The 26,209-nt window shown below is 38.5% G+C and overlaps 1 protein-coding gene across 1 annotated transcript in view; it reads right to left on the bottom strand.

Annotated features, from left to right (window-relative positions):
- The window catches only part of LOC140230738 (uncharacterized), a 76,032-nt gene that overhangs the window by 26,634 nt on the left and 23,189 nt on the right, over positions 1–26,209 (bottom strand). The window contains exon 2 of the mRNA XM_072310874.1: positions 13,995–14,128. The gene's annotated coding sequence lies outside the window, so the exon portion shown is untranslated. The remainder of the gene's footprint in view (positions 1–13,994; positions 14,129–26,209) is intronic.

Below are 26,209 nucleotides of genomic sequence, written 5' to 3'. Positions count from 1 at the left end.
AAAACAACAAATCAATGGCCCCAATGGATATTAATGTACTGCAGCTTCTTGGCATGACCATTAGAACTGTTTAGACTGTTTACTATAATACCACATACATGTATAATATTATATACATGTGGTATCACATTGGATGCCACATATTAATCTAATCACATTAAGAGTGTGTACGCCAAGTGCAACATTCTCACTCATTTTGCAAACATATAGGCTGCTTCTTATTCAAATTATCAAAAGAACTCTTGCTTTGAGTCATTAATTTGAATAAATATACAGTACCAGTTACTACTATAAGGGATCAGCACTGCTGTTGGGCTACAGCTAAGAAGTACCTAGTGGATGTGATGCCTGTCTAGTAATCAGGAGATTGTTTGTTCCAGTCCAACTCTAGTACAATCTGAGTGTATGTCCATGATTTTTTTATCATGGCTATCACCAAAACGCTGAATAATTGGTGCTTATGTCCATCAATTGAGGGCAATTTGTCAATCATTTGCACACACACACACACACAAAAAAATATTGCTTTAAAACATAATTTTACTATTTCAGAACAATACTGTTTTTCTTGTATGTGTGATGTGTAAGATAAAACTTTTAGTAATGTATCAAGCATGAGAAAGAGAAATAAACTGGGGGGAAAGATTTTGAGATGATTCCAGTTGCTCAAGAAACCAGAGGGCTGCAGGAACTTTGAAAACCATAGCACTCTCAGCACTCATAAACAACCAGCATATCTTCCACTTTTCGAAGCCTGAGAAATTTCCTGGTTCATGAAACAATCCATGACGCACATCAGATATATCAATTATACAGTGCGTGTCAATGAGGTTACAGCTACAATGTACATGTAAGCGTTTCATATAGTCTACATTCTGGGATTTTGTCTCCAAAAGACTAGTAGCCTTGTTACTGAAGCACAATACCCTGACTACCATAGATCATACCCTGTAGATGACTTGAAAAATTCATGTCAGTACAATGCACCTTAGCAACTTTAATTGCCGACAATAACCTTGCCAAGATATTTCTATTTTAAGGGGTAGGTGTCAAAATTTGGGAAGTACGGGATATTATCTTTTAGTGATCTTGAATTCTGTTATCTCATTGGTCAATCACGTAATTGATAAAATCCCGTATTGCCACTGAATATTTCCTGTATTCCGTGAATAAGGTCATATTGTGCGCATACGCTAAATCCGCCACTGAATATTTTCCGTATTCCGTGATATGACGTCACGATATTACGCAGCTAGCTGCACGTGTACGTATGCGCGCATAATCACTGCACGAGACATAAGTCAACATGGCTGACAGCCGGCGATTTCAACATCATTAACGAGAGGAAATCAGCGAGAAGAAGGTTAGTGAAATCCCGGATTGTCTTTGTAACTTTACCAATGAGATTACACTACAGAATTCATGTAGATCTACACTTAACTAGAAATGTCGCTATGGCGACTGATGCCTCCGCCATAATGCATGATTCTCCCAATAGGCGTATAGTACAATGTCTTCACAATGTGTGAGCCATGACAGTTTCACATAACTGGCAAAATACTGAAATGACATGTTTGTCAGAAATGTCTTGAACTGGGTTTGCTATAATTTTCTAAGAGTGCAGGTACACATATTTGGGGAATTTTGGGGAAGTTTATGCATTGAGTAATTTCCAAGGTATGAAGAAAGAGTGTGATGATGGTACAAAATAGATTTTTTTTTGTGTGTGTTTTTTTTTTTTTTTTTTTGGGGGGGGGGCATTGAAACCTGGCCTTTGACCCTTAACCTTTGACCTTCTGGCTGGAAATTTCCCGGAGAATCTCCATTAGGTAATGCATGTATTAAGTTTTGAAACTAATAATACAAGCATTGCATATACTAGTATATGAGGGAAATAGTAAAATTTTGAGGAGTTGACCTTGACCTTTAACCCCTGACTATTGACCCATGACCCCTAAATTCCCTAGATAATCCCTGCCAGACAGTACATGCATATGTACCAAATTCCACGAAGATACATTGAACCATTTGCAAGAAAAGTGATATTGCAACATTTTCACCTAACCTTTGACCTTTTGACCTTTGACCTTATGACATGAAACTCTCTCTGGAGAATCTTTACGCAGTAGTACATGTCCACACCAAGTTTCAAGAAAATACCTTTGGGCATTGCATAGATATGGGGGAAATTGCAACATTTGTAGCATTTGACCTTGACCCTTTGACCTTTGACCTCTTGCCAATGTCACTAAAATCTACTCAACTAATTGTCCCATCATACATCATCCTTGGACCAAGTTTGGTGAAAGCTGCTTCATCCAGTTTTGAGTTATCACGTAAACAGATAAATTTTAGGATTTGACCTTGATCTTTGACCTTTGACCTCTGTCTGATTTCACTGAAAAACTAATCAAGTAATTGTCCCATCATACATCATCCTCCAACAAAGTTTGGTGAAATTTGCTCCATCCAGTCTTGAGTTATCGCATAAACGGATACAATTTCATGATTTGACCTTGACCTTTGACCTTTGACCTTTAGCCGATTTCACCCAAAATCTAATCAAATAATTGCCCCATCATACTTCATACTTGGACCAAGTTTAGTAAAATTCCAGTAAATAATTCTCAAGTTATCGCGTAAACGAAAGCGGACGGACGTACGGACGTACAGACGTACGTACGGACGGACGTACGTACGGACGGACGTACGGACGGACGGACAACCCGAAAACATAATGCCTCCGGCACCACTTTGTGGCGGAGGCATAAAAAGATAAAATTGTTACCCCTGCTTGTTCTTATGAAATACAGGAAATATCTACGGTCTAGTGCCATATTTCGTGAACAAGCAGCGGGAACAGGGAATAATTTTCCTTCTCGAAATTGAATAGCAATTTTTGTCCATAGTAAGACATACATTTTCAACAAAATATACAAGTCTATGTAATGAAACTGCTATGCAAATTACATTTTGTACAGCAGTCATAACATAATGCATAGCAAATTGCTATGCGATACCAGGAAAATTATTCTCTGGGGCAACTAATATTATCACATACATTGTACAGATTACACTGCAAGAAATTCTCACAAGTCGCACAGAATTGATAAACTTCAAAAGAAAGAGAAAAATATTCTCTAAAGAATGATACAAAAATCACAAAAATCAGATACAAAATAAAGAAGATAATTACATTTCTTCAGAAAACATTTCTTGACCAGTCTTCATAAATATTCAAATGAGTGAGTTGATGATGTCATACCCTCACAGTTCTTTCATGTACATGTTATATGATGAAATTTGGAAAAGTTGTTATTTTTAGCTAATACAAGTAAAAGCTAATACACATACAATGTAACAGCGTGCTGGTACCAGGGAGGTGGAAAGAGAAATCCCACCTCCCTGGTAGTACACAACGTGTTGGCAACCCTGAAGCGCCATATACACGCTTTCCCGTCATAGGTCAGTGAATTTAGAAACTCGAGATACCTTTTGTACTGATGTGAGCTCGGAACAGTTAAAGCAAACCTGATCTACCTCCAAGGAGAGCGTGCTAACTTTAGCTTGGGTAAAATATTTTTTCAACCTTTTACTGGGTGTTGGCTCACTTCAGGTCCAAACCTGAAGCTAGCTAACCCCCAGTACAAAAGTCAGGTCAGGGGTATCCGACTATTTGCTTGCTTTCTATCACTTATACTGGGTAAATTCATACCTAAACTATACTACTTAATTTGATACATTCTTGCATGTCACAATGCTATAAAAACTGCTAATTCTTGTGTGTTTAATCAGGGAGGTTTCCTCTCACCTCCCTGGTGTAATGGACCTCATTATTTTGGACCTACTCCTACAATCAGCATCTCCATTCACACACACGTTACATGTAATTTACAATGAAAACAGATAGTAGTCAGTATGTGTGCTGGCACTTCCAATGTTGTTAGTGTTTACAGTCAGGATTCAGTTACTGAACAATTTTTGTAGAGTGTGCTCAAAAAGCCTAATTCAAAGGTCCCTCTCTTATTCCACCAAAATATTAAAATGCCTTGTTCAATATCAACAGAATCATGCTCCTTTCTGATCCCATCCCCTTTTATAAGGGAAAATCTTAAATGCTAGCTGGAATTATACCTTAAAGGGCTATACTTTCCCTTTGGGCAATATGCCCACCTAGAGTATACATAGCTTCTGTACATCAGCAAAATATGACTCTACAGAAGTATACCTTGGTGTTTGCTTCAGCCATGATTAATGCTACAACAACAACAAAAAAGGTGGGGATTTGAGCATGTTGTTTTTCACTATACTTTTCAAATGCAGAGAGTTGACGAAAGCCAGAACTCTTGTATACTGTGTGTGTGTGTATGTGTGTGTGTGAGTGTGTGTGTATGTGTGTGTGTTAATGGGGAGATTTATTTGCTGTTTTCGGGGGAGGTTGCCTAGCAACTTCCAAAGGAAGTCCAGAATATGAGAAATACCCTACTTTTTTCTGCCAATGTAAACATCCTTATGATTTTGTGTGGACCTAAGGCAGCACATCTAGTATGTGAAAAGAACATCTCTGAATCCACACTGCTCCATTACACACAATCATAAGGTGTGTAATTAATACCTATTGGAAAACATAATTCATAATATCATAACAATGTCAGAAAAGTATCTGATTCGAAAACATAAGAAACAAGTTCGATCTTGTATCTAGGCCCTAACTGCTAAAGTAAGTCTTCAAAGAATGCTGAACATTATTGCCACCTGGAAAATGTTGTGGAAGTTTTATGCCTACAATAGCCTGGTAATAATATTGTTCATTCCTTTTGTAAAGGACATATAATATTTTTTTTTAATTCTCAAAGAGTATACTCTTCATGACCCTGCCTTATATTTCAGACTGCACTGTATATGAGAAAGACACTACACAGAAAGTCACTTCAATGTAGACCATATTACATAAACTGATACTGAAAATGTTGTCTTCCAGTATGGTTCTTGTAGTACAGAGTTAACATTTTGTACTATGACATCTGAGCAATATTAGTTCTTTCAGCTATTGCCTTTCAAGAGAATGTCATTACGTGTTCCTGTAAGTATCGGTCGTACTGTGCTCAGAATGCAGTCATTTTGTTATGTGATATTCTTGGAACAAAGCCATAACATACAACATGTGTACAAGTTAACATGGTAGTGTATGCATAGGAATGCAGAGATCTTGATTTGAATTCAGTCCCCCGGTACATTTCATCACGTGCAGGAAACCATACAAAAGTTCAAGCAACAAAACATGACAATAATGAACCTCTCCTCTGACACGCAAACATCACGACCATGGTAATCAGTGCATGTTTTTCTCTCTCCCACTCTATTTAAAAGAAAACTGTACTGACATTTTCTAATTGTCTGATAATTCTAATCTACATTTTTTAATGCCTACTACTGGAAAGAGAGGATTCTATAACCCAGGATAAGTCTGTAATGAATTTTTGAAAAACATGAAAACGAGCAAGCCATGGAACGATCCACACAATTTGGCCTATGTCATGGGTGCTCTTGGTGAACAACTCCGACTTAGGCAAGACGAACTACATAATGCCAATTTACTGATGAAATCTCACACGGAGTACTGCAAAAGCTGTTATATAGTATAATTGCAATATGGAGCTATAATAAACATGTTAAACAATATCTATTAATCTTTAAAAGCAATCTCTTCAACAGCTTTTTATTTAGATAAAACTTGTGGGGAAATTCCAGATTCTATGCAAAATGAAATTAGCATCGTTATCCGAACGTGCTGCCCATAGAAGACTGTGTGTAAGTAACGTTACGCATTGATGATCATGATCGAGCGATGGTTCGCCAGTCCAGTTCAAACTATCTAACGTAGATGAGGGCTGAGTGAATCTAAATCCAAATGTAGATAGACTCTCTTCAACGGCACGCACGATTTACGCTTAGTAAGATGAAAACAGTACCCAGTACACATAGACTCTGAAATACTAGAACTAGGACTAGGACTACTGAGCAGTCAAGGAGTAGGTTCTATGCAGCAGTCCAAGTTTTGATGAGTAGGCCCTACACTCACTCACCATCGACATTGCAGCTGTAGGCCCTATGTGCACAGCGCTAATAAGGCACAGCGTAACGTTACATACCCCTGCTGCCAGAACTTGAAGAAAGTCCAGACGAAAGTCCAGACTCCAGATCTAGATCTGGACCCTTGTCCTGCAGGCACTGTTGTTCCTGTGCACTGGATTTTTCAGGTAAGGTATCTGCTTTATGGATTTCCGATGTTTTGTGGTCAAGATAAATCTCATAGTGGTGTTATTTACACCAAGGACTAATGTTAGATCTAACAGTTTGTTTCAGTAGGCCTACTAGGACCCATATCTCGGAAGAGTGGCCTGACCACGTAGATTCTAACACAGTGTCGCCGCTTCGCGATCCCAGCGCTGGTGTAGGTATAGTGCTAGTGTACTTCGGTATCCATGTAGATATCTCAAAATTCACCTTGCCAAATGGCACCAAACTCACAGGAAATACTTTATGATTCATATCCAACAGCTCACGTTAATTGGAAACAAATCACATGTCGGGAAGCGGAAGTGTAGATGTCGACTTTCCTGTCGGCGTCGCTAAAAATAATCTGCTCTACGACTAACACGAGTGATTGTGGCCAGGCCCTACGTACTGTACCTACCTGCTGCGCACGCACAGACTGAAGTTAGCCATTTAATATCGTGAGACAAATCTTTCAAGTAATCGGGGGCAATAAATAAGTTTACAAATTATTTGTGGTAAGTTGAATGAAAAATGTAGTTCCTATATCACACAAGACGCAAAAATCATTACACTTTTGAGTTTAGTTCTCGCGTAAATTCCCCGTTCGCACAGTACTAGTCGGCTAACTTCAGTTCTAGATTGTGCATCTTGCGTTCGCCAAGATCTCTCGCGAAGAGTGATTTTTTTTTGAGTGACGACTTGAAGGTCGACGTCAATATTGATACTTCTTGATTACTGATTTCGTTCAAATATAAGAGAATACTTTGAAATATGCTTTGAAGTATATCCTGTAATTTTGGTGCGATTTGGTTTAGTGAAATTTGAGATATATCTACATGGATAGAACAGTACACAAGTGCCGCCTGCTAGCTAAATTAAGCCTAAGCGTCATCTGCTACTCGATACGAATTAACGCACGCGTATGCGAGCATTTGTAATCAGTAATAGTGAGAGCACCTGTGACATCATAACATCCGGGCTCGTCAGCTCATTAGCATAATTCTCACCTAAAAAGTTCCATTTTTAACATTAAATTACGGACTTAATCGTTATGAAATTTTGATTCTGTTTGCACCGCTGGGTCTTTTAGAATTAAAAGAACAACATGTAAAAAATAAAAAAACGGTACAATGCCCTTTTAAAGGACAAGTTCACCTTCATAGACATGTGGATTGAGTGAATGCAGCAATATTAGTAGAGGACATCAGTGAGAGTTTGAGGAAAATCGGACAATCCGTTGAAAAGTTATGAATTTCCGCTCAGTCACTGCTGGATGAGAAGACTACTACAGCTGATGATGTCACATGCGTACAACAATATAAAGAAAATATAGAGAAAATTCAACATATTTTCACTTTTCTCGCATAATAAGAGAATGCTTGACTTTCCTCTTTCAGAAGGCAGGGGAATAATATTACCCTTAACATACATCAGTGACAAGTCGAGGAAATGTGTACTTTTTTCAAAAAGTAACATTTTGTGAAATTCTCTTCATATTTTCCTTAATATACGCATGCATCAATCTGCATGCATCAATCTGTCTATCAATCTCATTGTTCATGACATTGTCTTGTGCCTTCATTTTATTTTTATACAGAAATCTGAGACTACTGAAAGTTCATTTTTCTTAGAGACTATAAGAAAGGTTTTGAAATTGAATAAAAGTACATTGTATATACTGGAGTCTTAGTGAGCTCATCAGAGTAAAGTTGCTGTTTTTTGTTTGTTTGGGGTTTTTTTTTTCATGAAAGGGCTTCCCAAGAACACTTGATGCATTTTCAGGGTTTACTTGCAGTTTCTTTTTCAGTTTTCACATTAATGCATTTTTGTAAACGTACTTTAATAGAAACCCAGTAGTGTGGGGATACCATGGAGTAGGAAGGCTGGCCCTGCTATGAAACATACATTCGAGAATCCCTGTAACATATTAGTTACGTTCAGATGGGAGCCCTTAACCTCGAGGTTATAGGAAACTTCGAGGTTAGAGCTTGTAGTTAGGGATCGTGAAGACGCACTCGTAGTTAGCAAACCTCAAGGTTTGCTCGATGTTTCGAGCCACGAGAAATCTTATGGTAAGCGCTCTAACCACGAGCCGTGGGGGGTCCCCACTCGTAGTTAAGCACCGTGTGGACACAAAAAACAACGAACTCGAAGTTAAGAGTGACCTCGCCGTGAACTCCAGCCCCCACAATTTCCCTCTGCTTCCGGGTCAACCTCCCACACGTAAATACACCACAAATACACTACACGTGCGTGCGAGGTGAAAAACCTATGACGCACATCACAACAACATCATATTTTCTTCCCATGCGCTTGATCTCTGAAACTGAACACGTCGAACTCGCTACTATATTCTATTTTCTTCTCCGACACTAAAAAATTGTTTTCGACGAATATCTTCATAAAGGCATAAAGTCATCAGTGCAGTGCTATCTCTGCATACCATGACAGAGGAAGCTGGTGCCGCCGGTGGGAAAAAGAGTACCGTTAAGCGAGTCCGACAGGGTTAGACCAAAGAAGAAAGACGCCTTGTGGGCTGAAACTTCCGGTTTTGTGGTTTTAACATCGAGTGGGATCCACTCATAGTTATGGGGGGGGGGGGCAGAAGCTTAACCTCGAGGTTTCGTAACCTCGAGGTTAAGATTCGTCATGTGGACACACGTCCTAGTTAGGGGGCAAGAGCTAAACCTCAAGGTTTCCTAACCTCGAGGTTAGGGCCTGCCGTCTGAACGTAACTATTGTGTACAGCATTATCACTGTTCTCTAGATGTAACACCCACCCACCCGAGGAATCTCGACTATAGAGTCAACTGTTACTGATAAGTGTAAGATGCTTTGATGGAACACATTTGCTGACAGGTAATATTCATGTTGCTGTTTTTTAATGTACCCTATAGGGTAGCGAATGGAGATTGATTCAATCCGACCCTTCCACCCCCCCCCCCCCCCCCCATGCTACCGGGCATCTTCTGATGACATTATACTGTATAGTGATGTGATGTAGTATTCTGTACACAGGATGACCTTAGTGATACAAGTGTAAAAACTAGTATGCCTCCGCCATAATGCATGATTCTCCTAATAGGTCTAGATAGTACATGTGGACAATGTGTGATAACATTTTCACAAAATTGGCAAAATATTAAAATGACAAGTTTGTCACAAATGTGTTGAATGTTCACCTTCCTTGACCTAGGTTTAATTGGATGAATAGGAGAGCATGTATTTGGGATTTAAGGACTTTAACTTGACTTTGACCCATTCATACAGTGTACGTTTATGCATTGAGTACAGTGTAACTTTCATGGTATGGAGAAAAAGTGCAATTTCTGTATTGAATAGTAAATTGTTACCATTTTCATCTGGCCTTTGACCCTAAGATTAAAGATAATCACTGTCAGCAGAACATGCATAAATATGTAGTATGTTTCAAGATAACTTGCACTTCCAAGATATGGAGGAAAAACTTAGTTCAGCACTTTCACTTGATCTTTGACCTTTTGACCTTTGAGGCCAAAAAAAAAAAAAAAAACTTTCCAGAGAATCTCTATTACGTTATACATGCATACACCAAGTGTTACAAAAAAATAATCCTGCTGGCATTGCATAAACATGAGGGAAATAGTAAAATTTTGAAGTGTTGCCCTTGACCTTTGACCCCTGACCTTTGACCCCATGAACCCTAAATTCGCTAGATAATCACTGCCAGTCAGTACAATGTATATTATGTTCCATGAAGATACCTTGAACAATTTCCAAGGTACAGAGAAAAAAGGTAAAGTTTCAATATTTCTACTTGACCTTTTGACCTTTGACCTTTGACCTCATGACCCAAACTTTAACCAGAGAATCATAATCGGGTAATACATGCATACACTAAGTTTCAAGAAAATATCTTTAGGCATTGCATAGATATGATGGAAATAGTGAAATTTTATGTATTTGACCTTGACCTTTTGACCTTTGACCTTGAGCATGTGCACCCAAAAGTTGATAGGCACAACTTCACCCCCTACATGCCAAGTTTCATTAGGATATCTCAAAAGGTTTTGATAGTTACCCTGTCCACAAAATTCATTACGGACGGACGGAAGGACGGACGGACAACCCAAAAAACATAATGCCTCCGGCAACACTACGTGGCGGAGGCATAACAAACAAATATACTATACATCCCACAGTCCTCCTACATGGCTCTGCCACTCTCATAACACTATCTAGCACTGATCAATAGCCATCACTCATGGGTCAAGAGGGTCAGAGTAGGTGCACACCTCGTTGAAGAATCAAGTACTGGGCAGTGTTTCAGCCCTGCACCTCCTGACCTGCTTTCAAGTCTATTAATTGCCCACAAGACTCTGCTACCTTTAATATTTAAGTCAGACCTCAGTTATAAATCCAGCCATCACCTTTGTGGATATCTTTATATTCCGCCAAGAAATGGCACACATTTATCTAAAACGATTAAAAAAAGAAAAAGATGTCTTGCAATACAAGGTAGTAAAAAAGTCAAGATATAAATGCCAATTTCTATCAATATCTAATTTAATTTCTACATTATTTGAGTTATCAAAAAAGTAAACATCATGTCAATCTTCACAGTAAGAATAAATTGGCAGTGCTCTGTATATTCCAACAGACCTTGCCAGAAAGCGTCCTGCTTGATGGCTTCTCTACTAACTCCAGTAGGCGGATAGCCAACCTCAATGGTCCTGTAACCATCTTAGCATATGATGATGTGTCAAGTCAAAGGAAATAAACACAACACTTTGCCTCCTGTATATCTGTGTAATTAACTGTATCTATCGTGTTAACTCCTTTTGTTTCAAAATAATGTTTTATTAAGCACACTGTCCCATGATTCACTTGACAAAATCAAATAAAAGGAGTGTCCTCTGGTGTATAGCAGAAAATACAATTTATTGCTGCAAATAAAGGAAGAAAAAACACAATCACCATTTTTATACCACTGCTGTAGATGCATTAAAAGTCAGAATGATCAAAAGCTCTCATACTAATAACAAAAAAAAAAATACAGAATTGGCAAACGAAACGATGGAATCAAATTCTTTGTTGCAGCAAGATATCAGTATACCTGCATATCACACTTTACACTGTATGAATCATAATTAAACTTTATGATGTATAATTTCCAAACAAACGAGAACAATATACTGTTATGGTCTCTTTACAAAAATTATGTGAACAGTTACCATAAGTTTGTGTTTCCGCGAGGAACATGATATAATTGCGTCTGAACAAATTTGGCATCAAATACTTTAAAAACTAGCAAACTTTAGCAAAGTCATGAAACAAGGTAATACCTGCAAATTGATCTCTGAGGATGCGAATTCAGAGATTCAAGTTTTTTGTGCATTGGATCGTTTGTCAAAAACTTCGGCACAAATCACTAAAGTGTGGGGACAGTCAGGGTAAGATTAGAATGCATCTACCAGAAAGAACCACTTCACTTATTTCACAATAGCAGAATATTTTCCCCTTTGATGATTTTTAAAGAGCAATTCTGTCAAACATGTTGCCATTGAATATGTTTTGACCAAAACACTGAAATTAGTTTGCACAGATTGGTTGTCACCATACATTGTCGCTGGCTACACGTGGTCAAACCTTGTAGTTGCATGGAACAATCGTTGTATAAAAGCGTACGTAAAACGCAAAATAAAAGCTGTATACAGTATGGAAACATCTTTTGACAGTGGAAACAATGCTTACGTGCAGCAAAATAGATTTAACAAAGTTTTATATCTGCTATTTCCATCACTTTAATAATTGGGACCACAAACAGCTCTATATGGAACATATTTCAGCTGCCACACTTCTATGTCCCTCAATAACATCTAAAAATGATGATTGAAGTCCAGGGAAGTAATAATAACAGGAAGTCCATTTCCTGACAGGAAATTATTTTTTTAACCAATCCCGGATTGATCCTGCCCAATGCACAATAGGAAGGTTTGCTGTTGGACAGTTGGACATACATTGTGTACATGTACTTTGCGGGGGCTGTAGAGTAGAGTGGCATTGTGCTGGTGGTCAGCTTCTATACACACTGTAATGAAAGTATGCAAAGTACTGTATTAGTGGTTATTTTCGCGAGGGTTTAATTTTCATGAATTTCGCGAATCACAGTTGGATCGCGATTTAACAACACGCGAGAATGTTGCCATACACTAGAGTAACAATACATGCACGATAGCGTTGGTGTCAATTCGCGAAATCAGGGAGGTGGAATCTTTCCACCTCCCTGGCGAAATCAACATCTTGCAAAAATGTCTGTCACCTTCTAATTCGCGAAAATATCTGTATGCGAAAATAACAGCTTATACAGTAACTGCTGCTATGTGTTGCTCATATTCTCCATCTGTGTATGTCTGTAAATGTGTGTCTGTATGTGTGTGTGTGTGTGAGTGTGTGACAGACAGAAAATCAGGGATACACTGACAAAAATAGGATTAAAAATATTTTCTGCGCAAAGTTTCACGATAATGTTGGTAATCGTGTTATTTACTCTGATGGCGAAAAAAAAAATTAATATTTGAAACTACAGAGAAGCACTCTGAGAGCGCAGACCTCCGCCAAGCAGCTCATCGATGATCTTGTTCTTCTGTAGAGATCAATGATTTGTACCCATACAAATGCATGCTGAAAATTGCCCGATTTCCCTATTATAGAAATCTTTTATAACGTCATCAATATCAGCTGAACGGCGTGCCTCGCCCTGGACCAGAAACTAGAGCACACACTCTAATGCGTGTATGATAACCTCAAAAATATGCAGCTTGAACTCCCATGAGTTCATTGACCCCACCTGCCAAAATATTGAAAATCCTTCATAAAATCCAAGCAAATTCCCATATCACTACCAAAATGTAATTATCTGTTCCTTGTGACATTCTCAACCTTTCCTGCAAGTTTCATCCAAATCCGTGTACAACTTTTTGAGTTATTTTGCACACGGACAAACCAACAGTAACGAAAACATAACCTCTTCCCTTGGCGGAGGTAGCTAGCAGCACTGTCTAATTCTTAGGATTCACAAATAATAGACATTGTGACCTGATATGCATTGTGAACTGTAAACAGTATTATTTTGCAAAACAACAATAAAATCAATAAAGGTTTGTTCCTGCAGGGGCGGATCCAGGAATTCTGTAAAGGGGGGGGGGGGGGGGGAACTAATATTTCTGGTGCCACTTCCGGGGCTTCATTTCATTTTTTTTTTTATTTCTTTTGTTTTTAATGAAAAATAAAAGGGGGCGTGCACTGGTTGTGTCCCCCTCTGGATCCGCCACTGTGTTCCTGTGATGTATTTGCCCAGACAATGAGACTGCCGAGTCATTTCTTTTTTATTGCCACTTTTTGGCTTGGTGTCGAAGCGTGTCTGTACTTGTTGCCATAGATACTAATAAGCAAAATACATGCCCATAATTAAGTGCACACATTGCAAGCTTCATGTTGTGTTATGTGCTCGTGCCTATACCAGCTATTAAAAGTTGAGCAGAAAAGCATGTCTCCCGGCCAACGCCTTCAAGTGAAGGGGGGGGGGGAGCACTGTACTGAAATTTGTCCAAAAGCTATCTGTGCATAGCTATGAGCAATTTTCTAATCACTTGAAGCAGCTAATGACAGGGCTTATAAAAACGATAAGGTTAACACTTTTTCCTCATGGTGAAAAAGAAAAAGAGCAAACTTACTGGTAACCGTGTTGATGAAAAATCCGTCTATAGGGGTCATCTGAGCGTCCCCACATCGTCCCTCTCATCCAGACAATGTCTATTCCCAATTGATGCCACCTCCTTTCATGGAAAATCGCTCAACTTGTTGGGTTCTGCTGAAATACAACAATGTAGAACAGACAGACACATCAATAATACGGTACACTACAATAAAAAAAAGTATGAACATACAATGTACGATACAGCACAGGACAAAAAAGAACGATATCAGGGCAACATTTCATGAAACTTGTCGGTCACCTACAACATTTTCAAGCTACTAAAGTTCTTGCATCTGATTGGCTGAAACCGAATTTGTGCAGTGGAAATATCGGACAAAATTCTTGATGATTCCCCCCCCCCCCCTCTATGAGGTGTAATGAATGACGTCCCTTGAGTTTGTAAGTCGCTATTAAAAACATACATTGTACCGACAAGCAACAGAAGACTTATTTCGCACACATATATTTTCTTCAAATTTTCAAGAGCACACCATTGCATTGAAAGGGTAAACCCACAAGCCCACTTCTAAGACAAGACCTCGCACCTAGCAATCCCTCTTGGCTGAATAAAAAATGTGAGAAATACTCGCTCATCTAATTTATTAGAAACTTGCCAACTTTACCAAACATTTGAAAAGATGGGAAACACAGTCCATACAAATGCAGGAGGAGCACATATGTGACCTGCTACAACAAAAGGATCCCAAAGTCGCTGACGGCTGAGCTGAGAAAATCGAGTTTGAAGTCACACCATCAAACTTGGTCAAAACAATCGCATTTCTGTTTTTGGCATAATTTTGTAGTCTAATGTTTTGTTTATCATCTGCCGAAATTTCGAAGCTAAATGATCAAAGGAAAGGCAAGAAATCAGTGTTTTTCTGGGCCATGATTTTCCGACTTTTTAAGTAACAGGAACGTGTCCGAAGATTTGGATTTAGCGCCGCAGCTAGGCTCCGCCCCTAGCAACGAGGGAATGATCTTATTGGTCAGTGCGTGGCATCCTGATTACCGACTGGTCGTGCGTAGACCACTGGCACTAAGCTTGAATGAACATCGCAGAGGTTGCTAGGAGCATAAAGAGGTGAAAAACTGCCTCGCCTCCCCTCCATCATGATAACATCGGAAGGAACACTTTGAAGGCGTTTTTCTCGAAACTCTATTTCCACAACCACTTGACATGCGCTAATAAAATCATCAATATCTCCAGAACCGAGTACATGTATGAGTTGTGCTATATATGAAATTAAAGGAGAAGAGTAAGGAAATAATGTCATGCCATTTTTAGAAAATTGTCCTCCCCTACTTTCGGATCATTTTGTTGTAGCGGGTCACATATGATTTAAATAAAACAACAAACAAACCTACCTCAGTCTTCTGAACTAGCTATCTTTTAGTTACTGTAGTACCATCCAGTCATTGAGGTACAGATAAAACTCTATATTAGTTTGTTTTGTGACACTTAACACAGGATAAATTGGGGAAGTTCAAAGTCTATCCTGACCCAGTTGTTTGCATTATGAAATCAAAAACTTATGTACATGGCAAAGAAGTGCAAATTTTACAAGTACCGGTACTGTGTTTTATTAAAGTCATCCTAATGTTCATTCATTAGTCATAAGTTGTTGTTTTTTAAAGAATTTAAAATTATACACAACCTGCAAAACTGTATGCTAATGATAATATGGTATAGAAGTGGAGTTAAATCTAATCTAGACCTCTTTGGGGACCTAATTTAAGTTCTTTTAATGCACACATGTACTTCTATCACATCAGACTCACGGTTTACAACACATTTCTATGTACATGTCTCTGGAGCAATGGAGTACTCATCTATACTTATATGTATGGTGATGCTTACCCAAAGACTGGATAGCATAGCATCAAGTAAAACATGGCCACTTAAATGACTAATTTAGCATGTACTAAATTTAGTCAAATTTATGAATGTTTCTTTCCTTGGTGTCCTAAGAAGAAGCTTTTCCATTTAACCTGTTCCTGATGAATAACTTATTTATAACCTGAATCCACCTTGCCTACATTACTTGTTGCTATGTCAGGCAAGTCCTTGGCAAGCTTTCTGGCTGTCAGGAACAACCTTTGTGTACAAAATATGCATAAAACTAAACTGTGTTAGTAATCTTATCTATTCTAGGCAGACCAGTTTACTAGTAACTCATTGGCCCGAATTCACGAAGGTGGTACAAATGAAACCATGGTTTAACTTTAAACCACGGACAAAAACCATGGAGCGCCAAGTGTCGCATGGAATATTTCGTTACGAAATCAGTCATTTCGTCAATGAAATGATTTTTTGTAACGAAATGACAACATTTTGTAACTAAATGGACATTTCGTACACGAAATGATAATTTCGTTAACGAAACGGTCATTTTGTCGACAAAATGACCAATTTCGTAACAAAATATTCCACGCGACACTTGGCACTCCATGGTTTTTGTCCATGGTTTAAACCATGATTTCATTTGTACCACCTTCGTGAATTCGGGCCATTAGGTTTACAGGTGTACACTACCTAATACTCTGGAAGGTGGGAGTGTGCAAGGATTGCCTGAAATGACAGCAGTTAAAGGGATGGTATAGTAAGTATAAGACAGGGCTCGACACTAACGGTGGCCTGGTGGACCAGGGCCACCTAAAACACCCATCGGGCCACCAAAATTTCAGAAATGAAGAATTTGGTGGCCTGATCGGGCCACCAAAAAAGGTTGGATAATTGCCTTTGGGCCACCAAAAATATAAGTTAGTGTGGAGCCCTGCATAAGATGAGGTGAGGATTCAGCTTTTAACTTTTTGAAAGATACTTAGAAACCAGTTTATAAAATGTTAAAAAGCATACAATTCTATTAAAGAGGAATTCTTAGTTTATTTGATGAAAATGCATTTTGAAATAAATATCTATAAACAAAGTAAACAAAGTGATCCTAATAAAAGGTGGGTCCCACCTTTTATTAGGACTGCTTTGTTTGGATATCTCAGCAATTTCAAAACCAATCTTCATCAAATAAACTTCGAATATGTCTTAAAATTATATGCTCTTTCATATTTCATAAGATCTATGGCTCTCATCATCTCAAGGAATCTAAAAATAACAACACAACACTGGAGATCCTTAGCCCCATCTCAGCCGAAACTGTACCATCCCTTTAAAGCATGCAAACTGATCAAAGTGTTGACATGCTCTGAGTCGGCACAGCTAAATTGAATACACTCTGAGCTTAATTGCTATTCGGTCCTAAAAAAGAAAATATCAGTTGATCTCAATGTACATTTCTCCAATAAACCAGCCTACTGAATACTGTATACACCGTTTTGCAAGTCTAATTTTTCGCGAATCGTGACTTCCCAACAATTTCATGACATTGTGGAGTGCAGTACACTAAACAGAGAAATGTGTGCATTCATGTCGGAATCAGAGTTAATATCTTTGCATGTTTTTGAATTCGCAAATAGCACCCAATTCGCGAAATTTGTGAAAATAAAAGCCTCACAAAATATTCAGCGTTTACAGTAGTCCATCATTCTGGACCATACATTTTTTTGGACAGGTATTAATGTTACGTGGAAATGGAATATATTCTTGTTAATACTTATGTGCAACACACCTGAGTGACCCTAATCTTTAAATCCTCTTTTCTCCCTTTTCTATGAAAAACCATACTCTTTTTTTTTTTTTAATTTCCATCACTTTTTTAATGGCCTACTTTTTGTGGGTTTTGAGCCCGCCGGTCACAAAATCTAATATCTTGCTGTAGTTAATGCAACGGAAGCAAGCCAATGGTTGTCACACAAGTCAGAATCAATCCACCGGCAAAAGGGCCTTTGCATACCACTGTTACCAGTCTTACTCTCTGTAATTCATGCCGTTGAATAGAACATTTTGTAAGAGCAGAAAAAGGTCATTTGTACCAACAGCCATGTTGATTTGTAACTTCACTTAGATAAGCAACTTTTTGATTTATTCATATAATCTTTACAAATGGTGTCGTATTGCCAGCACATCTACTTGATAGTAAGCCCGGTATTTGGCAATATTATCAGAAAAAGTTTCTCCACACATATAATGCAAAACAATGAAATGTATGCCAAGTGTTAATTGATAGACCATTCTTGTCACCTGTTCTGCGCAAGTTTGACTTTGTTTGAACATGAATTACATATATTGTTATAAATCGGGCAAGCTTATGCATTATGTCTATGAAGTGCTTAACCAACTGAGGAAAAGAAAGGTAATTTTTCTATATGCACATAATAAATGAGCTACTTACTAAATGGCTACACAGTTCTGTTCGAAGAGGCTAATACAGCATACGTATAATACTGCATTTTGCAAGGAACAGCCGAAAAGTGGATTAAATAGCAATTCCATTTGCCAAACTGACTGTTGTAGGCCTACATTATGAATTATTTTTTGCTGACATTACTGTAGAAGTGGAAGTAATATTTTCGCGCATTTTGCACAACCACAAGCTATGAGCGAAAATAAAAGCATGCAAATATTTTTCCTTGCCAAATGTTCCAGTAGTTGATGTCTTGATTTCGTGGAATTACAAAAACACACAAAACTCTTCTTACCCCGCTGAACGTGAAAAATTAGTCACGCAAAAATATCCACTCTTACAGTATTCCATAAAGAGTGGGGCACAGGATAAGGCTTAGGAATGACTAGCCCATGAATATATGATTGCAAATCTCATTAGGCTATCATGCTGACATGCTCTGCTTTGGCTCTAAATTATGCATGCATTCAGAACTGTTATCATGAATGCCTTGAAGGCCCTTGAAAAAAAACTACACATTTCCTAGCCCTGATATCAGCTCTTCATGCGTCAACTGAAAACAGCCTCAGCGGCGACAGGAAGGACACCCAGTTTTCATTTCTAGTGGGGGAAAAAAAAAAAAAAAGGTGTGCTACTATTGCATTTTAATAGACTAAAATAAAGGACAGTAAATACACAAACAACTACCTCCTGCATTCAGAGATAACAGAACAGGATCATTATAGGACAGACACTTTATAGATGGTAAAGTTTAGTCAGTGATAGTTTCTCCAGACATGCAAATCAGGTGCTTGAGGCCCTCATTTATTGCAAAGAAACCCATCAGAAATGTCTCATGATAAACAATGTTTTGATACAAGACTGTAAATTAATCATATTTTCCCCCAACCATGCAGAAGATAAGACCTAGGAGCTGAGAGCTGTCCAACGTGGCTCAAGAAGAGCTAAAAATCCCTTAACCCTCTCACTGTATCACTGCATGCCGATAGCATTACGCATGTACACAAGGTGCTGATGGCGATGACAGATTTACAAAGTCTCTTTATCATGCAATGGTGTGAAGTGAAACTGGACTGTATACACTGCACAGAATGAGACTTCAAAATACAAAGAAAAAATCAATCACACTTGGACATAATTGTCTGCAAAAGGGTTCTGCAGAGGCGCCAATCAATGTACTGTACGAGCTGAAATTTTCGCGGTGGTTTTATTTTCGCGAATTTCGCGAATCGCCTTTGAACCGCGAAAATAACAACACGCGAATATAACAACGTGTGAATAACTAAGTTCAGTTAGATGCTCGCAACCGCAAAATTAACAACACGTGAACATGTCCTCCAAGTAGCAATTCGCGAAAATATCTGTACGCAAAAATTTCAGCTCATACAGTAGTAAAGTTCAGTGATGTATCACTCAGTGATAGACACTGTGACTGAGACTGAGACTGTCAAACAACTTTTGCAGCCCACATGCAAAAACTGGAGTCCTAAATACCATACAACAAAGGAAATTCTTCACAACTAATCACTTTTTTTTTCAGCTCTTGCTCTGAACTATAACAGTAATTACAGGAGTCTATGTTTTGTTCTTATTGTTTTTATTTTGTTTGTTTGTTCGTTTGATAACATGATTTTGATGGAATATTTGGGAAATTATCAATCTTAAAAGCGTAATACTGGTAGATAGAATTGATGGGAACCGAGCTGAGGAAGAGTTAATTGAAAGGGGATATCCCCCTCCAACATGATGGAACTTTTGATTTTGATGAAATATTCACAATTTGTCCCTCTCAAAAGTGTACAAAATGTATGGAGCAGGACCTAATGGGGGAGGGTGTGGCAGAGGGTTTCATCCTCCCATGCAAGGGAGATTTTGCATTTTCAAAACTGAAATTCAACAATCTGGTGTACACTGTCACGGGTAATTATATTTGGACACTTTTCTATCAAAAAGCTAGAAAACTTCCTGCATCTAGGACAAAATAATGTTTGCCACCTCAATAATTTCATGAGGGGGGGGGGGGGATAACTGCCCCCGTGGGCCCCCCCCCCTATTGACACCCTTGCATACTATGGAGCTTTTGCATAATTTAGAAAAAAATCTTTAAAAATATCTTTAATTCATTTTTGATGGAATTTGGGAAACTGTTCAGCCAAAAAGCATACTAAATCTATGGAGGGGAACCAAGCACTGAAAGACTTCAAGGACAAGTTCACCTTCAGGATTGAGAGAATGCAGCAATATTAGTAGAACACATCAGTGAAAGTTTGAGGAAAATTGGACAATGGATGCAAAAGTTATGAATTTTCAAAACTTTTGTGTTGGAACCGCTGGATGAGGAGACTACTAAGGCTCGTGATGTCATATGAGTACAACAGTATAAAGAAAATGTAAAGAAAATTTAACGTATTTTCACTTATTTCGCATAATAAAAGAGCACTTGACTTGCCTCTTTCTAAAGGAAATGGGAATAATATTACCCATAACTTATGTCAGTAAACGAGTCAAGGGAATGTGTACTTTTTTCAAAAGATGCAATTTTGTGAAATTCTCTTTATATTTTCCTTATATTGTTGTACGCATGTGACATCATACACTGCAGCAGTCTTCTCATCCAGCGGTGACTGCACAAAAACTTCAAAAATTCATAACTTTTGAACGGATTGTCCGATTTTCCTCAAACTTTCAATGATGTGTTCTACTAATATTGCTACATTCTCTCACTCCTTATGTTAATGAAGGTGAACTTGTCCTTTAACTAAGAGCAGATCTATATCTGCTCCCATATGAAGGCAACTTTTGCACAAGTTTTTGGAATTGAAATGACAGATCTGGTGCACACTTTTGATGAAATATTCGGAAATCTGTCAATCTAAAAAGTTTACTCCACTGTACTAAGTCTATATGGAAAAGGGCCGAGTGGGAGGGTGTGTGGGGTGGGGTGGTATCCACCTCAAACGTGCAGGTGATTATGCATTTCAGAATTGAAATTCTACAACCTGATACACACTTTAGGTAAAATATTAGGACAGTTTGCAACTGATTGACAAATTGCTCTACATCGACGTAAATAAGCACTGAATTGATCAGTGTTTTAGTAGTAGCCATGATCAATAATCATGGGCGTACATACTCGAGCAGGATTCGAACCTACGACCTCCTGATCACCGGACAGGCGTCATCTCCACTAGACCACCGAGCTTTCGCCCGACAGCAAGTGTTGGTTCTAATCCTTATAGCATGCAGCGGGTACTGCTTTTGTTATTCAAATTCATGAAAATTCTTCCGTCGAGGTGTTTTGATTGCAACTGATTGACAAATTGCTCTACATCGACGTAAATAAGCACTGAATTGATCAGTGTTTTAGTAGTAGCCATGATCAATAATCATGGGCGTACATACTCGAGCAGGATTCGAACCTACGACCTCCTGATCACCGGACAGGCGTCATCTCCACTAGACCACCGAGCTTTCGCCCGACAGCAAGTGTTGGTTCTAATCCTTATAGCATGCAGCGGGTACTGCTTTTGTTATTCAAATTCATGAAAATTCTTCCGTCGAGGTGTTTTGATTGCAACTGATTGACAAATTGCTCTACATCGACGTAGATACGTCGATGTAGAGCAATTTGTCAATCAGTTGCAATCAAAACACCTCGACGGAAGAATTTTCATGAATTTGAATAACAAAAGCAGTACCCGCTGCATGCTATAAGGATTAGAACCAACACTTGCTGTCGGGCGAAAGCTCGGTGGTCTAGTGGAGATGACGCCTGTCCGGTGATCAGGAGGTCGTAGGTTCGAATCCTGCTCGAGTATGTACGCCCATGATTATTGATCATGGCTACTACTAAAACACTGATCAATTCAGTGCTTATTTACGTCGATGTAGAGCAATTTGTCAATCAGTTGCAATCAAAACACCTCGACGGAAGAATTTTCATGAATTTGAATAACAAAAGCAGTACCCGCTGCATGCTATAAGGATTAGAACCAACACTTGCTGTCGGGCGAAAGCTCGGTGGTCTAGTGGAGATGACGCCTGTCCGGTGATCAGGAGGTCGTAGGTTCGAATCCTGCTCGAGTATGTACGCCCATGATTATTGATCATGGCTACTACTAAAACACTGATCAATTCAGTGCTTATTTACGTCGATGTAGAGCAATTTGTCAATCAGTTGCAATCAAAACACCTCGACGGAAGAATTTTCATGAATTTGAATTAGGACAGTTTTCGATCAAAAAAGCAAGAAAATTGTTCACATCCGTCATCACGAATTAAAGCCACTACTCACCATTTGCAGATTAAAAAAAAAAAGCTACAGTGTTTGATTAGTGTTTGATGAGTCTGGGATAAAAACAATCAGTGTAATTGTTAATTAGTTTAATTGATGTTATTTGTTAATTATTGTTAAATATACAAAATTTGACTGATGGTCAACTATCTAAATCATTTCTAAATTAACTATTTACAGTTATGGTTTACTGAGAAAATTTGTGATATCTCCACTGTGTTTGTGGCTTTACTGTGGAATTCATTATGATAGGATGTTTTGTTTTATGAACTATACATAACATGCACCAAATATGATAAATTCAAACATTTTTTTAATCACTGCTCCTAATTGTAAACAGTGCCATCCCCCCCCCCCCCCCGACACAAATGAAAGTAAAAATCTTCATTAGAAAATTTTACCTAGCTCTGATATTTCATTGGAGTAGCAGGTTTAAAGATTGCCAACTTGTGCAAACAGTAAGCTATTTCTGTGTGTCTTCGGCTGTTCATTGTGCAAGTTTCCTTTAATAGCTGGTCTCAAAAGTTTGCTAATGTTTACAACAAACTTGTACACTTTTTTTTTTCAGCATGTCCTTTTATGGCACCACAGCGATAAAGTTCTCCCAGATGACATACATATATACTGTACATGGACATGTACATCCTGCATACTCAGAATACAGTATGTAAAGCGGTTCTTTATCATTCATACCACAAGCTAGCACAAGGTCCGTTCACTCACTTCCCAGTTTATTTCCTGGATCATTTTACAGCAAGCTAGTTTGTAAATGCCAAGGTACTCAAGACCTACTTTATGCTATATGTCCCCCTGTATAGAGTATCTACACAATGCACATGTGATGAAGTTTTTCATATATGACAATATATTTTCTGGAGGACCTTGTATTTGAAGTGGAAGTATACTTCATAATTACATTACTGAAGTCCAAATTGTTTTAATAGTTATCACACTTAACAGATTGCCCAAACAATTTTTTGTACTGCTCTGCTTTAATTTCACCGGCGCACTCAAATTACAATGTAAATTTCTCTTCTGACAGAGTTTCATTTTTTGTTACTTCAACTACAATGAAGGACTTCTAACAATACTTGGGGCTCACAATACAACATATAGCAGCCCATGGAACATTAAGTCTAATTCAGCTTTAATGATAGTAATCTGTTTTTCTTCAAAGTTATCTCTTTTGGTAACCAGAATCAAGTCATGTTTATATCATATTTAAATAATGCTCTATGAAGTTTCTCCAAGTATTACAAGCACGCAAACATAAATACCACTCTCTCTATAGGCCTAAAGCTTTGTGAAAGAGACTGTCAGCAAATAAATATAGAATCCAGCTCAGTTGTATCCATTTCACACTGGAAAAAAAAAAGAAAAAAAGAACAAATTGCAAATTCACAATCTCTACATCATAATTCCACGACACAATTCTGATCACAAATTAAAACACTCAAGATACATGTGCAGCAAAATCGGGGGTACTTACTGTATTGAATTAATACCATCCTCAAGCCAAGTATAGCCACGAGAATATTGATAAAGAACACAATGCCCAATACTCAGCTTTGATATTTCAGTCAATGAACTTTATAGAGCTGTGTCTTCATTCCTTAAATCCTATAGCAAAAGTCTCTCACATGAGGGCATTTCATTAAGGCTATGCAGCAGCAGCACCACCAATACACCAACCACCATGGATATTCCTGCCATGAGCAATGAAACCTGGAAGCACACTGGTTCGTTTATATACTCATCAGTCTTTCCGCTTCTCTCCTTATCTCACTCCCTCTCTCTCTTTCTTTTGCCCACTCATCCATTCAGTTGGTTTAAATGTCATCAATTTTTCTATTATATGATTGTGGTACACCGTATTATCAGTTGTTCGAGAGGCGGTACATTGTACCTTTCTCCGTGTCTCTCTCTCTACAAAGTGCGAGACAGAAGTGGGCGGTGCCAGCGTTTTATACCAGTCTCTCTGAAGCCTCCCTCCCCCCTGTGTGTGTGTGTGTGTGTGTGTATGTGTGTGTGTGTGTGTGATTATGTGGGTGTATGTCGCTCAAACCATGGAGCTACAACACACAGAGCGGCTCAGGGATATGCTGCCCTGACTGCTGATGTCATTACAACGGCGCTAACCTGTAGAAGCGTGTATATGAGCAAGAGAGAAGGAAAGGGAGCGGTAGCAAATGAGAGAGCGAGAATTGTACACGTAGCACTAAATAAAACTTCACTCTCCGACCTCCCTCTCTCTCAGTACATGTATAGGATCAGCTCACCGAAGCAGGGAAAACTAAACCTGGATGCAGACTCATAACACTCCCATTGGAATTATCAGCCCCACTATCAAAATGAGACTGCATAAACTCAATAAGGCACTCAATCGAGCAAACAATACAGTCAACATGCTCTAATCAGGTCTGACACGTGATAGCAATATATGCCAATTGTTTTCAGAGTTCAACAGCAGGTTCAACGATAAGACATTATGAAGTCTGCCTATACGGCGATAAGTACTCAATTTTCAACACATGGCACAAATCATTAACTACGTGCGTAGTTTGCTTTGTAAAGTGATAAGCCAGGTAGATTACAAATACTACAGTCATTATGATGGAAAACAGATGTTGGATGTGGACATATATTGGTTAAAAAAAAGAAGAAAAAAGTACTCTGCTATGAGAAAATTTCCAGATTTAGCCAATAATATGTAGATAACCAACAGATGAGGTATTTAAAGGTGCATGGTCCTGGTGCTTTAGTCAAATGCGTATGCCGGCGCACGGCGCAAGCTTCCTATAGAGACCTACGCTATCAGCTCCTATTTAGCGCTTACGCTGTGGCCCACTTCCCCCGAGTCCGAAAAAGTCCGATCCACTGTAGTCAGTGGTCCGATCACAGTTCGGCTCATGATTCGGCTGAGGGGGATGACAGCTTTAGCAAACTTCTTTTGTGATGTCATAATAAGAAGTACATATGCACGCACCCTGGCATTTGACTGCGTGATGCGCAGAGAGGACATCGAACACAACGTTACTTAGCAACACCTACGCACTTTACTCTTGATGACAGCTCATCTTCGGCAATCTTTGTATCAATGCTAATGGTGATCAGCAGTATCATCAACAGCGCCCTCTACACTACCGGGACTATGCACCTTTAATATAAAGGTGGATATTTTCATGTGCCTATTTTCTTTTTTTTTTCTTTTTTCTTTTTTGCATTCATCAGGGTGAGAAGAGTTTTGCATGTTTTTAGTTCTGCGGAATCAAGATGTCAACAACTGGAACATATGGCAAGCAAAACTACTTGCGTGCTTTTACGTTCGCGCAAGTTTCTGGTTGCGCGAAATGCGCAAAATTTTCCACTTTTACAGTAGCAGACTACTTGAAAATACTCTCTACTCGATGTGACTACTATATGCTATTTAAAATGACTTGGATTCAAATACATTCAAGAAAAGTATTTTCTCATACTTCCTTACAAAGGCCCCCTTTGCATACTTTGTATCATTACTTCTTATTTCTTTCATTCTCAATCCTGTACTGACATTAACATTTTTTTTTTCAAAATAAATCATATTCAAACTTTTGCTGATGT

This window comes from Diadema setosum, chromosome 7 (assembly GCF_964275005.1).
Source record: "Diadema setosum chromosome 7, eeDiaSeto1, whole genome shotgun sequence".
Classification (NCBI taxonomy): Eukaryota; Metazoa; Echinodermata; class Echinoidea; order Diadematoida; family Diadematidae; genus Diadema; species Diadema setosum.
This window is presented reverse-complemented; position numbering and strand designations above follow the sequence as displayed.